Source organism: Platalea leucorodia (genome assembly GCF_965183815.1).
Source record: "Platalea leucorodia genome assembly, chromosome: 1".
Classification (NCBI taxonomy): domain Eukaryota; kingdom Metazoa; phylum Chordata; class Aves; order Pelecaniformes; family Threskiornithidae; genus Platalea; species Platalea leucorodia.
Window position 1 is genome coordinate 134,638,118 of NC_138823.1, and position 14,736 is coordinate 134,652,853.

Sequence of the window (14,736 nt, forward strand, 5' to 3'; positions counted from 1 at the left end):
TGCTCTAATCAGTGTCTCAGTGTCACACTTACAGCAAAAAATTCTTGTGTTGAAGCTTTCTTTACCATTAAACCCCAGAAATCTCAACTTATTTTTAAGCATGAAAGTATGTTTCTTAATGTAACTTCCATTGCCGGGAGCTTCTGCCATGGAACCAGAAATGGGCAGAAAAAGCCTTTCATAAAAGAAAAACAACTGGTAGAACTGATTGATAGCACCAAACACAGCTATGCTCCCTGTTACCTGCATTTCCTATTAATGGAGTGATGCTGTGTATAATAGCACCAGCTAAAAGGAATGTATCTTGAGTAAATAAGCATATACATGAAGACTGTCTGGGTACAAAATTTTGAAACACCTAGCAATTTCTGGGCTGTGTTGTTAATGTATGCAGTAAGCTGCTGAAATGTTTACTGTACTGCTCTTTGCAGCATGGCATTGTGAAGCAATTAACACTTTTTCACATTATTGCTTTTTCTTTTTCTATTTACACATTTAACAATGCAGATTTCAGTTAATGAACTAAAATGGGCATTCTGTACATGATTTTTTTAACATGCTGTTACTATATAAATTGCCCCTCAATGTCATTAGCTTTCATTGGCACCTTCTAAAATAACCAGGCTTGAAATTTTTGTAATTTAGGATTCCCTGGAGAAGAGTCCAGCTCTGAAGAACATTTATTTTAGCATTAGGAAAGATGAAAACTACAAAGTTTTTACAAGGCCTTAGCAATAAGAAATATAACTTGTTGATTTTAAAAGACAGAACAGATATCTGAAAAGCTAAAAACTGGGGAAAGCTGTTTAATGCACCATCAAGCAAAACAGAGAGCAACTCATCAAGCAGACTGGTGAGCATATTTGGCCACCAAAAAGGGCACGATATGGAAATGCGCTTGTTTGTTTGAACAAATTTTTATGCCGTCTTAGCTGGATGCATGAGTATATCCTGAATCTAAACAGTGCCAATACTGCTAAATAATGCAGATATTTCTGCACATTCTGCTGCATGACATGTTAGGCAATACTGCACTGGATATAGGTTATAGAAATATTATACAGTTTATAATTTGTACTACTCTCCATTCCCTTATTCTCCTGCAAGAGCATGCAAGACAATCTTGTCCATAGTTGCCTCATGGGGTTTTTTGATTCCAGTTCCCCTATATTGGCTAACTGGTTTGTGATTTGAAATTTTGATTGCATATGAGGTAATGCTGAATGATCAATAAGGTTACAACTGATATATCATACACAAAACAAGGTAACAAGTAACATAGAAAGCTTCATAAATGGAGTTTTTCTGCAGATGAAAGTGGTTTGCCATTTTTGCACATTTTATTCTGGCGTTCTTTGTTTTTTCTTTCTTTTCTTTTCGCATGACAGCATAGGTTTAACATTTGTGGGAAGGGATGGAACTGCTCCTATTACTGAGTTTTGCCACTGTATTCTGACTCATACCTGTGTGTGCTGCTTTCCCTGTATAAATAGATATTTCAGCCTCTGTCTTAATCGTGTCTCATCCTCTGTGAACTGAACTTGCTGAATATGCAGATTTATAAATACACTTGTGATAGCCTTAAATAATAAACTATTATGTTAGCTGTGCAAAAGCCATGTGTCTTTACACAGTTACATACAAAAGCCCTTCAGATTCATATCAAGGACTTTGCATCTGATTCAAGACATTTTGTCCCCCAGTAGCAAGATGTCTTTTCTAAGGTAATTGCCTAGGCTCTATCCCAGTGGAGAGGGGTAGCCACATGTAGGAGGTGATCTATCTCACATAGATGTCTTAGCTTATAGCTAAGTCTCAGACTTAGCATATATTGTTATGTCCATAGACAGCTTTTAAGGGTCCTGTGCCACTGTAGAGGTTAGAAGGTTAGGAAAGTACAGAATCAGTGGAGTCAAGATTTCGTTCCTCATAATAGCCATGTGATTACTTAACTAGAATGACTACTTGAGTTTTTAAATATTCTTTATTATCCTTCTCTGATTCTATCAGTGTGGTTGTCAGCAGCCTGATTTTCTACATGCCATCTAAGATAGATGAGTAAAACTCATCTCAGAAGAGTTGATGTGTCAGAAGAAATTATTCCATTTACCTCTTCCATGAAGCTCCCAAATGGAAGCAGTGACTGATTCATGAACGGAATTTGTGGACTAGTCCCCTCTCTCATCTTGGCTGGCTTGCTGGTGACCAGCTGTGCTCTCTTCAAATACCAGTAATTTTTCCTCCATATTTTCACATCTTTTAAATTTTTCTTTTAAAAACTTTTCCTTAAAAAGTAAGGTTTCATCTTATTTTATTTTATTTTATTTTATTTTATTTTATTTTATTTTATTTTATTTTAATCTGCCCAAGTAAGAGTGACATACAAGATGCAGGTCCAGTTATATCAGAAAGCCATCCATAAATTATTCGGTTTGCAGTGTTTCATGACATGAAAACATGAAGCAACATGGAAATCAGACAATTATTCTCTCAGATTTTGTCTTTAATAAATGCATTAGCAGTTGTTTGGGGACACTAAATTAATCATAACCAGGATCTGACTGCCTAAATCCATGTAACTGAGGTTCAGCTACTGATCCAGACTGTCTGCTCACCAGCACTATCATATCGCTGGTCTGAGAGTTTGCTAAGGACTTTAAATCAGGCATTACATACCTCATACTGAAGGGTAATAGGAGAATATAATACCTATCTTTTAGAACACATTTTAGTGGTTAGATTATTTACCTACAAGGATTGAGATCTAGGTGGTAGCTCTCATCCAATCATTTAGGCTTGAAAACACAATTTCTGCATCTACCCGGGGTGGAGGGATAACACTTTCCATCCCTCCTGGAAAAGCTGTGCCCCAGTGCAGCAAGGAGAGGGAGAGCCATAGGGGTTGGGGAAGAACATACCCAAAGGGAAATCCCAGTAGCCCAGTGAACAGAGGATAAACTAGTCCTGCCTTATTGTCACTGTTATTTTGCTTTGCTTTCATCCCAGGACACTCTAATGTAAAATACACTAACTTGAAAGACAAGGGCTTGTGGATTCCGCACCAGCTTCTCTCTAATGTCCTGTCTCTAGTACTGTCACCATGAGGCTTAAGTTGTGTGTCTGCTGCTGGCTCGTCTCCTGGTTTTCCCTAATCAATGGTATACAAAGTTTTAGCAACAAAGTAACATGTTCAAAAAAAAAGAAGAAAAGAAGGAAGGAAGGAAGGAAGGAAGGAAGGAAGGAAGGAAGGAAGGAAGGAAGGAAGGAAGGAAGGAAGGAAGGAAGGAAGGAAGGAAGGAAGGAAGGGGGGGAAGGAGGGACGGAGGGAGGGAGGAAGGGAGGGAGGGAGAGAAAGAGAGAGAGAGAAAGGAAGAAAGGAAGAAAGAAGAGGTAAAATTAACTACACAACTTCATATCCTTTTAATATTTACCAAAGTTCAGTGCGTTATGCCTCTAAAGCCTCTGATGCTTAGCATGAAAAAAATTCTGCCTTTTGAATGCTTCTCTAGTAGTAAATTCTTTAGATCTGAGACAGATGATCAAGTGCAACTAGTGAAATGGCCACTTTGTCTCTAATTCTGATGTCCATTTCAGAACTCTCTTTTCCATACTTTTACTAGGTCGAGCAGCCATCCCCGGTTGCTAGATGGCAGAAGTCAGGCAAAGTTGAAATAACACTGGTGAAATGAGTAAGGCCCATGCTAGCTGACACCGGGATTTTGGTTTAGGACTATGAGATGAGTCTGTCTGTGAAACATCTTTAGGAGTCTCTGAGAAATGCAGTCTCCTATTAAATGTTGGTTGTAAATGTGTTAAATTTGGCTCTGTTGTTTGTCTCTGGTGTGAGACATTTCATAACAACACAATTCTTTGCAACACAACCATTTTGTAACAACCTGGATGTGTGCAATTCCAAGTGTGAGTTTCTCAAAGTATTAACAATAATGGCACTACAATAAATGTCTATACTCTGAGAGTAGTCAGAGGCAATGCTCTGAAGACCTTCCTGCCCTCTAGTCTGTACTTCTTTGTCTTAGTGCCCAGAAAATCAATACTGCTGTTTTCATTTATATGCACTGTCTCTGACCTAAAATATTTTAAGTGTGGATGGGAATGACCTTGATCCTTGCAATTTATTATATACAGATTTATTAGACAGAAGTGCAAGAAGGATTTCAAATGTTGATTTCTATAAATATAACTTTTAACTTCAAAAATCAAAAGGGGAGGGGAGCTTTCAGTGCCAAGGTTCCCTCTTTCTTTGAAAGACCAAGCATGACTCAGAGCACTTTATCTCTTCTGTGTGAATATGGGGAGACCAAGAACACAACTCATTTGGGGGTGTGATGGGGATGTCTCATGTTAGACAGTGGAATGCTCCACACACACACACACACTGTGAAATTGTAGCATTAAAGATTAATTTACGTGAAATGCATTTTAAATATGCAGTGTTTATACTGTCTCTAGGCATCTCATCACATCACCATCGTGACTACGAGTCCAAGCAGTGCTAAGGGGTTATTTTTAGCAAGCAGCTGACAATGACTCATGAACTCGGAGGGAATTCTAGCAGTGGAGCACAAAGGAGGACATTGCTAATCTTCATGTGTTCCCACAGATAAACTCAACATCTTGCACAGTGACAGACTGCATACAAGGATGCCTCATACCCGGGTGCTGAGGTGGTTTTCCTGCAAAACAAAGACTGGTTAAAACACTATGCAGATCCTTAAAAATCAAAGGCCTCTGGCTTTATAAGTCCACTTTACAGCTTGATTTTGAAGTTTTCATTTTCAATGCCAGACAGGTTCAAAAAGAATGTCTGTTTTCATTTCAGCTGGGCTAATCCATACATAACATCCTTTCCCACTATTTACTAGACTGCAGCTATCAAATGAAGATATGATGTCTGTGTTTGGGTTAGTTGGTTTAAATTCTAATGACCATGATGTAATCATTATAATCAAGCAAAGCTTGTCTGTCTTTGGACTTGGGTCTCTTTGCCATAGGCCTAATGTTTCTAGCTTTGTCATGAAAATAACCACAACGCTGCCTAATTTTCAATTAGCAGCAAGCTTGCTATACAAAGTTGTGTGGCCCTAATTTACAGCTTGCTTCACAAGGTTCTTTGTTCTTTTTTAACAGTTTACTAATATTTAGATAAGCAACCTCAATTTGCAGTAGATGCTGTTAGATTGAACTTTCCCTGGTTTTTTTTGGTGGTCGTCATAAGTTTTTTTTCCAAAAGTGCTCATTAACTCTATTCACATCCAGTGCAGGCAAGACTTTTGGGTAAGGTTACTCAGGAAGAGCTTAATTTAAATCAGTGCTGAAAATGTCTAAGAAAAAATAAATTAAATGAAGCTCTTTTAATGCCCAAGTTCCTCTGTGTATTCACCTGTGTTTAGGGAAAATTTTACATTGTATATGTCATGCTTTTATTAGGAGAAAAGATGGGAACTCTGGATAAATTGCAATTCTGAAGCAATGAAGGGAAGAGAAAGAAACAGGATTCAGACTATTGCTTTGTTTAGCTCCATTTGCCTTCATCTCCTCTCTGTCTGAAAGTTTGGTTCCTTGCCTTTGAAAGTAAAATGTCTGCATTTTCTGCAATTTCTCTGTAGCTGGTAAAATTGAAGAAAAAAAAAAACCAAACCTCACTCAACACAACTTTTGCATCATTCCTGCAAATTTCACACAAGTGTTTAATATGTGAAGACTTAATCTAAGAAGATATTAACAACTAAATTCATGTAGTTTAACAGAACTGCATTTACAAGAAGATCTTAAAAATAACTGAAGATTAAAAGAACGAGGAAGGAAAATGTCCCATTTGCAATGCACATAGACACAATAAGCACTAATTAGGTAGGACTATGATATGAATTCATGTTAAGTATCGGGAACAAATTCCTGCCAATGAGATGTTTTCAAAGAATAATCAGCTCAAGAAACCATCTATCTGGGAATTTAAAACTACACAGGAAATAAATTCCACAGAATAATTTTTCATTGGCATAAGATGGGCTGATGCACTATGCCACTCCAGTTGAAAACCTCAGATGCATTTTATTCTCTTACTATCAGGGCATAGGACTTCTGTATTAGCTTATCCCCAAGCCATGTCTAGTCTGGTACCCTGTTTCTGACAGGAACCCATTGCAAATGCTTAGGAGAGTATGTAAGAAGAAGGTGTGTTTAAATAGTTTGATTAAGAATTAACAAAATGAGATAAATATAAATAGTGAGGAAGTTACATGTAATTTCTTTTTATTGCCACTTGTTTAGGAAATCCTGACTGAAGTGTGAACACAATCAATAAACATTCTTCATCTTCAAGCAGCATGGATTCTTTTTCAGGAAGAGAGGCAATTTTTTTGACTCAAATCAGCCAAGCTGTTGTTCAGTCTGTAGGGGGATTATTTGCTTATTACCAACCCCAATAGAGGGCTTACTCTAAGTTTGATTGTCATGTTGTCCGAGTGTCCTACAACTGCTTGCATGCATGTAAGGGTCTTACTGGTGTCAGAAGATTGCTCAGCCTCTGATATTCACTTGGTATTTATAGTTTTACTAAAGTGTAGTAACTTTAGTTAGAAATTGCATTTCTAACTGCAAATATTCTAGGAAATTAAAGATGCTTGCATATTAAAATATTAAAATAAAGCCATCTGTGACTATAATAAAAAGAAAGGGTTTTTATCCAATCTTAAATGAGATTAATTTTTAACATAGCAAGCCATAGCCAAAATTAAATTTGTGAACAACTACACTGAAATTTTAGTTCCATGCAAATGTATGCAGTGAACATAATATCACCTATGTCAGAAGTTGCTCATTTCTGATTCCGTTACTTTGTGGACCACTGTTCAAAAAAGGGTCATCATTAGTGTAAGACTGGGCCAAGATATGTTGAAGTGTGAAAAGTTCTACTTGTTGCACCTGCTATGGCGAAACAGCCTGCTCTAAGCTTTCTTTTCTGATGTTGAGACTGCTTAAACTGCAAGGCCCATACTGCAGACCCAAATAACATCTTTGCACAGACAGGCAGGCACTTATCCAGCTCTGCATACATAGTGATGGAAAAGGGCAGAAGAAACTAAACTAAACTGAAAGGAGTAAAAAAGCAGAAAGCACTTGCCCGGAGTCTGGTTCTGCCCATTAACACAGTGCAGCCATGACTCACTGGACACTTCTTAACTGCAGCTCCCAATGAACGGAGGTTTTGTAATGTCCCCAAGGGCCACACTGAACTTGTCACTGACTGCTCTATTTCCAGGCCCAGAGCAAAGTGTGAAGCTACCAGCCAGCCAGCCAACAAAGAAAGCCTGCCTTCCAGATTTCCCGATGCCCAGGTCACACTGAAAATGCCAGCCAGCCAGCAGTAAGTCCCTCTTTCCTGGTCCTCCCATCTGGAAAGCAGTGAACATAAATTCTTTGCAGGCCAGCCAAATTTGAAGTGGCTGCACTAGCTGAAAAATAACTTTCTAAGCTGTCCAAACCCCTCTGAAATCATCAGGGTGACTTCTCTGACTACCCTAATCCTAATTTTCTAGAGTTTCCAGAGACCCGGGGGATGATCACAGATATTTATGATCTCCCCTGTGTAATGCAGGAGCAGAGCTGGCTGCACACCAGCTAACTCCCCTCAGTTTGACTGTTGCTTCCCGTATACTGGGTTATGTTAAATTCTGTCCCACTGGCACATTCCCAAAAACTCTTCCCCCATGACATGTGCCAATTTTTTTTTTTTTTTACCTCCCATCATGCCCTTGTTGTTGGACCAGCTTGGAATGGGTCACACCTCATTTTAGCCACCTAAAAGTCAGCTGTCAAATCAGATGGTCTTTCAGCTCCCCCCTATAATCCTTGGGGGTAAGTAGACACATATGAATGGGGATTTATCCCACCTGTCTTCAAACACCTTTCTTAAAATGGGACAAATTGTTCTCAGGAGGTGCTTATTACTATCTACCAACTCTCAGAGAAGCTTAGATGACTAATTTAGACTAGCTGCCAAGATTTTAAGGGACAAAATTAGAAGATAAGAATCCAGCTCTGATCAAAGGTTGAGGAGCAAACAACAAAGCAGCTGAAACTCTGTGTGCTCTGTCATGTAACCAGATGAACAGACCGACCAGCTGACGACTTCGGGTCCCAAAAGCTGCCAACTGGTTGTTGTTGCAGTTTTAGAGAAAGAGAAATAATGCACAATGGCTAAGTGCCTGAGACAAGAGTAATAGGCAGCAAGAGTAATGGAAGCAAGTGGGAATTTGTGTTGCTTACCATGAGGATGGTAGCAATTGCAAGAGTTACTACTTGACTGAGTTAAGAGGTTCAGAAAGTACTGGGAGCATTAGCAGACTACTTCTGTGCTGCATAAATCTTCAAATGTGGCTGAAATGTAGCCTCTGATGTTTTTCAGATAAGAATATCTTTAAGAAATAATTTCATGTTTTGCAAAATACATACATGTATACATCTATTTTGATGTATAAAGATACATAAGTATCTGGAGAATATCCTTCTCTTTTTAAATTTAATTTAGTGATTACTTACCTATCTACTGGTCCTAAGAGACTATGATAGCTTGGTTGCACCACCTCTGAGGACATAGGCATGCTCCTTCTAGAACTGAGCAGCGTTTGGCACAGTCCCAAGCTCAAGTAACATGTCCCGGTCACATCCCAGAGAGGCAGGAGGAATCTCGCTCTAGGCAGGTATGGAACCACTGGCCCATAAAAGATGATGAGGTGTTTTTCATTTCTTACCTTAACACCTGTTAATTAGAGCTAAACTTATCTCTGTTGCAGTCTCACTGGTTTCCCTCTGCCAGCCCTCATGAGACATGACCTTTTGCTGCTGCCACAGCTTCTAGAGATTCATGAATGTTTTTATTCTTCCAGCTCCATGAGTCCGAGTACTAACCTGAGTAGCCTTCCAAGAAAATGAAATAATTTAATGGGAATGATGTAATGTTGTGTAAGTGTGTTCAGGCTCTTACATGCCAGTGTCTTGCAAAAGCCTTTCCTCCCAAAGAATAAATTACAGATGATGAAGTCTGCTGCAAACCACCCACCCACACTCAGCCTTTCTCTCCTCCCCCACACCTACTTGTCAACAAAATGGTTCAAAAAATAGCCCATGTTTTCATTGCTTCAGTCAACAACAGTGTCTGCATTATTACTATGCATTTGAAAAGTAGAGGACATTGCAAGCAGAAAAACATAGAACTTCTAAGGCCAAATATTTGTACATTGCTTTAGGGTTATTTTTACCTATAAAATGACATGCTAAATGTGGTTTACTTAACATGTTTTACTCAAACTTCATTCACCTATAGACATCTGTGTTATATGGCACAGTATAACTGTAAGCAAAATCAAGATGAGGAAGTGGAACATACTCATTCATGTAAGTCTTTTTTTTTTTTTAGAAGAAGCAAGGAAATACTTACAATTTTTCTTAGTATTAGAGCCAACAGTTTAAAAAAACCAAAACATACAGATGTTGAAACAAAAACTGTGATATTTATGAAGAATAGTAACTATTGAATGAAAGTAAAAATAGAAGAGAGCGATGTTTAAAACTTTTGCTGGTTCTTATTTTAGAAGATGACTACACAAAGCAAACCTAAAGAGTGGGATAGGATTTCACGTTTTATTGGCATTTGGGGAAACTTTATACTCTGTCTCTGGAAAATCAGAAAGGGAAGTGGTTGCAAGGAATCCACATAATAATGTATGGGAAAGCCAGCTAGAATTTACAAGGGAGTGGACGGTGCTGGTAAATCAAAAGGTTGCCAGATCACATGGTTCACAATTAATAATAGTGGGGTGTTCCACCAGCAAGCAGTTTCTCCATTTTCTTTTCCTTTATTACCATTTTATTCCCACTAAGCCACTAAATTATTTTTCTTAACTATTGGTGCAAAATACATGTTATTAGTAAAAACATATCAGGTATATAATGAGAAGCAAATAAGCCTATTGCAGTTTCATAAAAAGCCAGGAAACTTCCAAACTGAAGGGTGTTTTGTTTTGTTTTTTTCTTGCAGAGAAATAAGATTTTATGGCCAAATGTTATGAGCACCAAGTATTCACAAGAACCAGAGTTTCAATGCTCAGTTAGCTACATAGTACAATCTCGCAGTCTATGCTCTTGACTTGGTGCCAGTTCTCCAGCTATAGTCCCAGAAAAGAATGTTTAGGGACAGCTACTGACAGGATCTAACTAAAATTTGGAAATATTTTTGGTTGCATTCCACAACACCAAATATCACAAATGTCACCCTTTTATCCCACCACATGATTCCTGAGGAACTAACTAAGCAGTATCATTAAACAAAACACATTGCCTTATAAAGTGAAAAGGAATGCCAGCTGCCTATGTGATCCCAGTTCCCAAAATGGTTTTGCCCTAAAACCAAACTATTTTCATGTATTCTGTCTCACATTTATTTATAGCATCAATATCCAAAGGATTTTTTAAGCAGAGAACCAGGTAAAGAGCACTTTGCAAAGATTGCTCTGGAATACAGGAGAAGGAAACACTCACAAGAAACTGGGTATCCCAGGATTCATCCTTAGAAACAGGCATCCTCCCCACAACTGGACTTTGTCTGTCAAGGGACTCAGTTTTACATGATTCAAAATGTCTTCTTATTGACCACATTTATGGCTCCTTTGCCTTAATTTTAAGTAAGAAGCGAGCTCTAATGAAGCTGTTAAATTCTGATTTGAGTTCCTGATATAAAGGACCTACAAACACTCCTGCCAATATTAGTAATAAAAACTTCAAAGCAAACATCAGCAGCAACAGCATTTTGTCTGTGCTGGACTCTGTGTTCCCAGCTCAGCTCTACAGTGGTTTGATTGTTTGCTCCCAGAAAGGAAATTATAATTTGTCAGAACTCATCCTGGTTTTACCAAAAAAAAAAAAAAAAAGGTCCTTAAAGTTTAAGAAGTGCAATGGAGCAAATTAATTCTGAATATTTTTCTAGTCAAAACTGAACTAAATCATTCTTAGAGTTCGAGGAGTGAAGTATTTCCCCAAAGCTCTCAGATCTGTCCATAAAGACAAAACTCCCATTGAATTCAATGGAGGGGAGGTTGACACTAGACATTTCTGTAAAGATTTATACATACCTTCATTTCTCTAAAACTTGTTATACATTGTATGAAAAGGCAGCATGCCATATGGCATAAGTAATTTCAGTATACATTTTCAGTGAGACATGGCAGTGACATACATAATTCAGAAACACCAACACGATTTAATAAAGGTCCTCTCCCCAAAGTACTTGTAGCTTTAGAACCAACCCTGCTGTCTTCCATTTCACTTAATGCAATTCCTCCCTACTGCGCATGTTTTTAGCAAGCTCAATAAAAGCAAACTGGGGTAAGAGAGGAGGTAAGGTAAACACTATAATGCTGATAAGACTAATGACAGAGTTTTGGATTTAAGGTAGTCAAAGTTCAGGAGTGTACACAAGAACTTGAGAAAGTTTATTGATGTCCTGATTAATATTTTTGAATAAAGGAGAAACTCAACACACTTTCATCAGTTAAAGACAATGTGATCCAAAGAATGAGCTTGCATGTTCAGACCAGAATGGAAAGACAGAGAATTCCTCATGAAACTTTATAGATGGCTGTTGTTTATAATACAAAAGCAATCATGCTAGTATCTTTTGAGCCTACAGCACCTTTTCTTCCATGGAATTTTAAGGTGCTTTTTCCAATCATTAATTGTTGTATTCTTTCCGGAAGGCTACTTCATTAAGCATAGCATGTAAGACATGCTTAACACTATGTACAATATGTACAAGAAACTTTGTTAGTTTCGTTGCTCTAAATCATACCAGATATGCTTAGAGATCTCAAAATTTACATACAAGAAAATTTAAGAGTTAACTTTGATTTTCACTTCAAGCTCAATGGGATTTGTGTACGTAAGAATAAAGTAAAAGCAACCATATTGTACAGATATGTTCCAGAGCTGTTAAAATTAGTATTTCAGTGCATATTAGAGAAACAATAAAAATATTTTAATATGGATCACAAGCTCACCATACATACACACAGAGAATAATTGACTGAAACTGGCATGGAGAAGCAGAATACTACCATTCTTAAAGAACAGTTCAAAAACTAAGGGCAGAAGCTTAATATAAGTTAGGAGTCAAGGAAGGCTTGGAGCAGAAATATTTCATTCAAAGAACAGTAAACTTATTGAATATGTTGGAAAGCATAAACGAATTTGAGACAGCTAGACGCTGTTATGCAGAGAGAGATAAGAATGAAGGATTCAGTGACAAAGTAGGAAGTTAAAGATAAAATTGAATAGAAAGATACAAGGTTCTTATACGGATCCCTTCCTACTGAAATCTCCAAATTGTGTTGTAATTATCATGCTATTCAGTCTTGAGAATCTAGTCTAAAAAATGACAGTATCTATAATGACACAGGAAAATTGCTGACTGTATGTGAACTGTCTTGTCAGAATATGTTAAGGGCGGGATTTACAAAAGCGCTCAGTAATGAACTAACTTTGTTCTTATTGAAGGTAGTGAAGCAGAGACAAGCTGATGCTCTGTTAAATCCCAAATCTAATGCTCATACTGCATCACTGCAACCTCCTCCCATTTGCCTGAAACTTAACCCTAACCTTAGCCTTATCTTCATCAAAGTAACCTTGGCCAGTATCAGATCTAAACCTAGACAGAGGGTCCTAAGGTCATCAGGCAGAAATCCAGTCTGTCGTCATGTTCCAGACCCAGCCTTAGCCATTGGACATTACCAATGAAAACATGATCCTTACTCCAATCTTGGCCATTTTGAACAACTCTGTGCATTAAACTGGAAAGGTGGGTCCCACAAATCTAGCTCTAGAACCAAATCTGAACCAAACTCAAAACTAATTAATTATTTCAAGGTCAAGGACCTGTAACAACAGTCTATCATAAGTCGCAGGCCTTCACCTTAGTCCAGCGTAGAGTTGCTTCCAAGCTCCAGACCCAAACCGAAGCAACTTCTCCCTGCCAGCACCATTATCAACCTTTTGCCATCAGTGCCTCTTTCCTTGACCTGGAACTTTGACCTTTGTCTTGACTGTGGCCACAACCCTTAGCTCAAGGGCTGTAGGCAAGTCTAACCAAGTAACTTCTGACAAGACTAGACCAAAAGTTAATAATCTCCCTCCCTAGCCCAATCTCCCCTGCCACCTCCAGTGCTAATTTAAAACCTGTTTCTCTTCCAACAGTTGCTAAACCTGGCAGTATGACTCCTCCACAAACTCGCTGAGTCCATAACCCCACCTACTCAGTCCTAGTATTGGTGGCAACCTAACCTATGACTGAAACCTAACTCAAACAGACTAATGCCTGCCAGTATGGTCACTAAACTCAGGTTTTACTGGCTAATTCAGGCCTAGGGTTTGGAATTAAATTATAGTTACGCTGACTGCTCTTGATCTTACATATATTATGTTCACAGCTAAAGCTGGCAGGAATGTACTGAGCCAATGTGAAGGCTTGGTTTGGACTTACACATGGATCGGTGAGTTATCTTGCTTCATAGGGAGCTGCCAGATCGGTTTTGAGACTAGCACTGGAAAGAAATAAGGAACTAAGTTTTGATCTGCCAGGATTGAGGAGAGACTAAAGTCTGCAGTTTGGGTTAATTTTCTGGTTTTAGCCAGAAAGTCTGATCACTTAAATTTCTGTCCAGTTATCATTTGAACTGGCACTTGTAACCCACCTGCATAGGTACAGGTCTGAGAAGTCCAGAATTCCAGGTCTGAGAAGTCCAGGTAGAGCAGGTTAAGGATTAAGCTATAGACCACATTAGGGGATAGAGCATGTGACTTTGTAAGAATACTTCTTGGCCTGCTGGGGAAAAATTTGGGAAGGGCAAGCAGATTTCTCAGAGAGAGCGAGCTGCAGAGAGAAGAGGAACCTGTGTTCATTACTTCTCTTTGAGCCTTTCAAAACTTCCTCTAAGACAAGACAGGCTCTTGATCTTATCTGTCCATGCAGAGGCGATACCAACTTTAATTCACCAAATCTTAAGAGATAAAACTGGAACACCTCGTACTTCTCCTCCTGAAAAATACTTATCAGTTGTCTGTAGTGGAACAATGGGAACATGCATTCAAAACAAGTGCAAGAAAAAGAAGCCCAAATTCAGAAGCTCTTCAGAAACCAAAGGAAACCAAATGTAGGTTTTCATTCCTAGGCTAGCCAGAAGTAAGCTTTTTCTAAGTGAATATTTTTTGTGTTTGCATCACCACTTCTTCCGTAACAGGCTTTTGATTGACAGATGATTGCGGGAATATCCAAGAATATGACTGCTAACACACAGTTTTGTAATAGCAGGCTTCAATCAGAGCCTGAGCTCAACTTGAGTCACTGTTGTTTATGAATGTAAGCCAAAAGCACTGGAATCCTTATTTAAGAAGAGCTGAAGATTTTGCGGCATCCTTCTGGCAACAATAACGCCTCAGAGGTATATCTTCAAGACCATGTTGGCAAACATGTTGTAACATTTGTGGTAGCCACTTGACAATGGAAAACCTTAGGATGAATTTTCAGCTCATAAATAAAACAAGAATGGCTCATGCTTACATGATCATGGCTGTTGAACCTGGCGCTCTGTGTAATGTTCCCACTTGCAATGACATTCCTTAGGATCAGCAGTCCATCATTATAGCACAAACACATAATTATGGTTG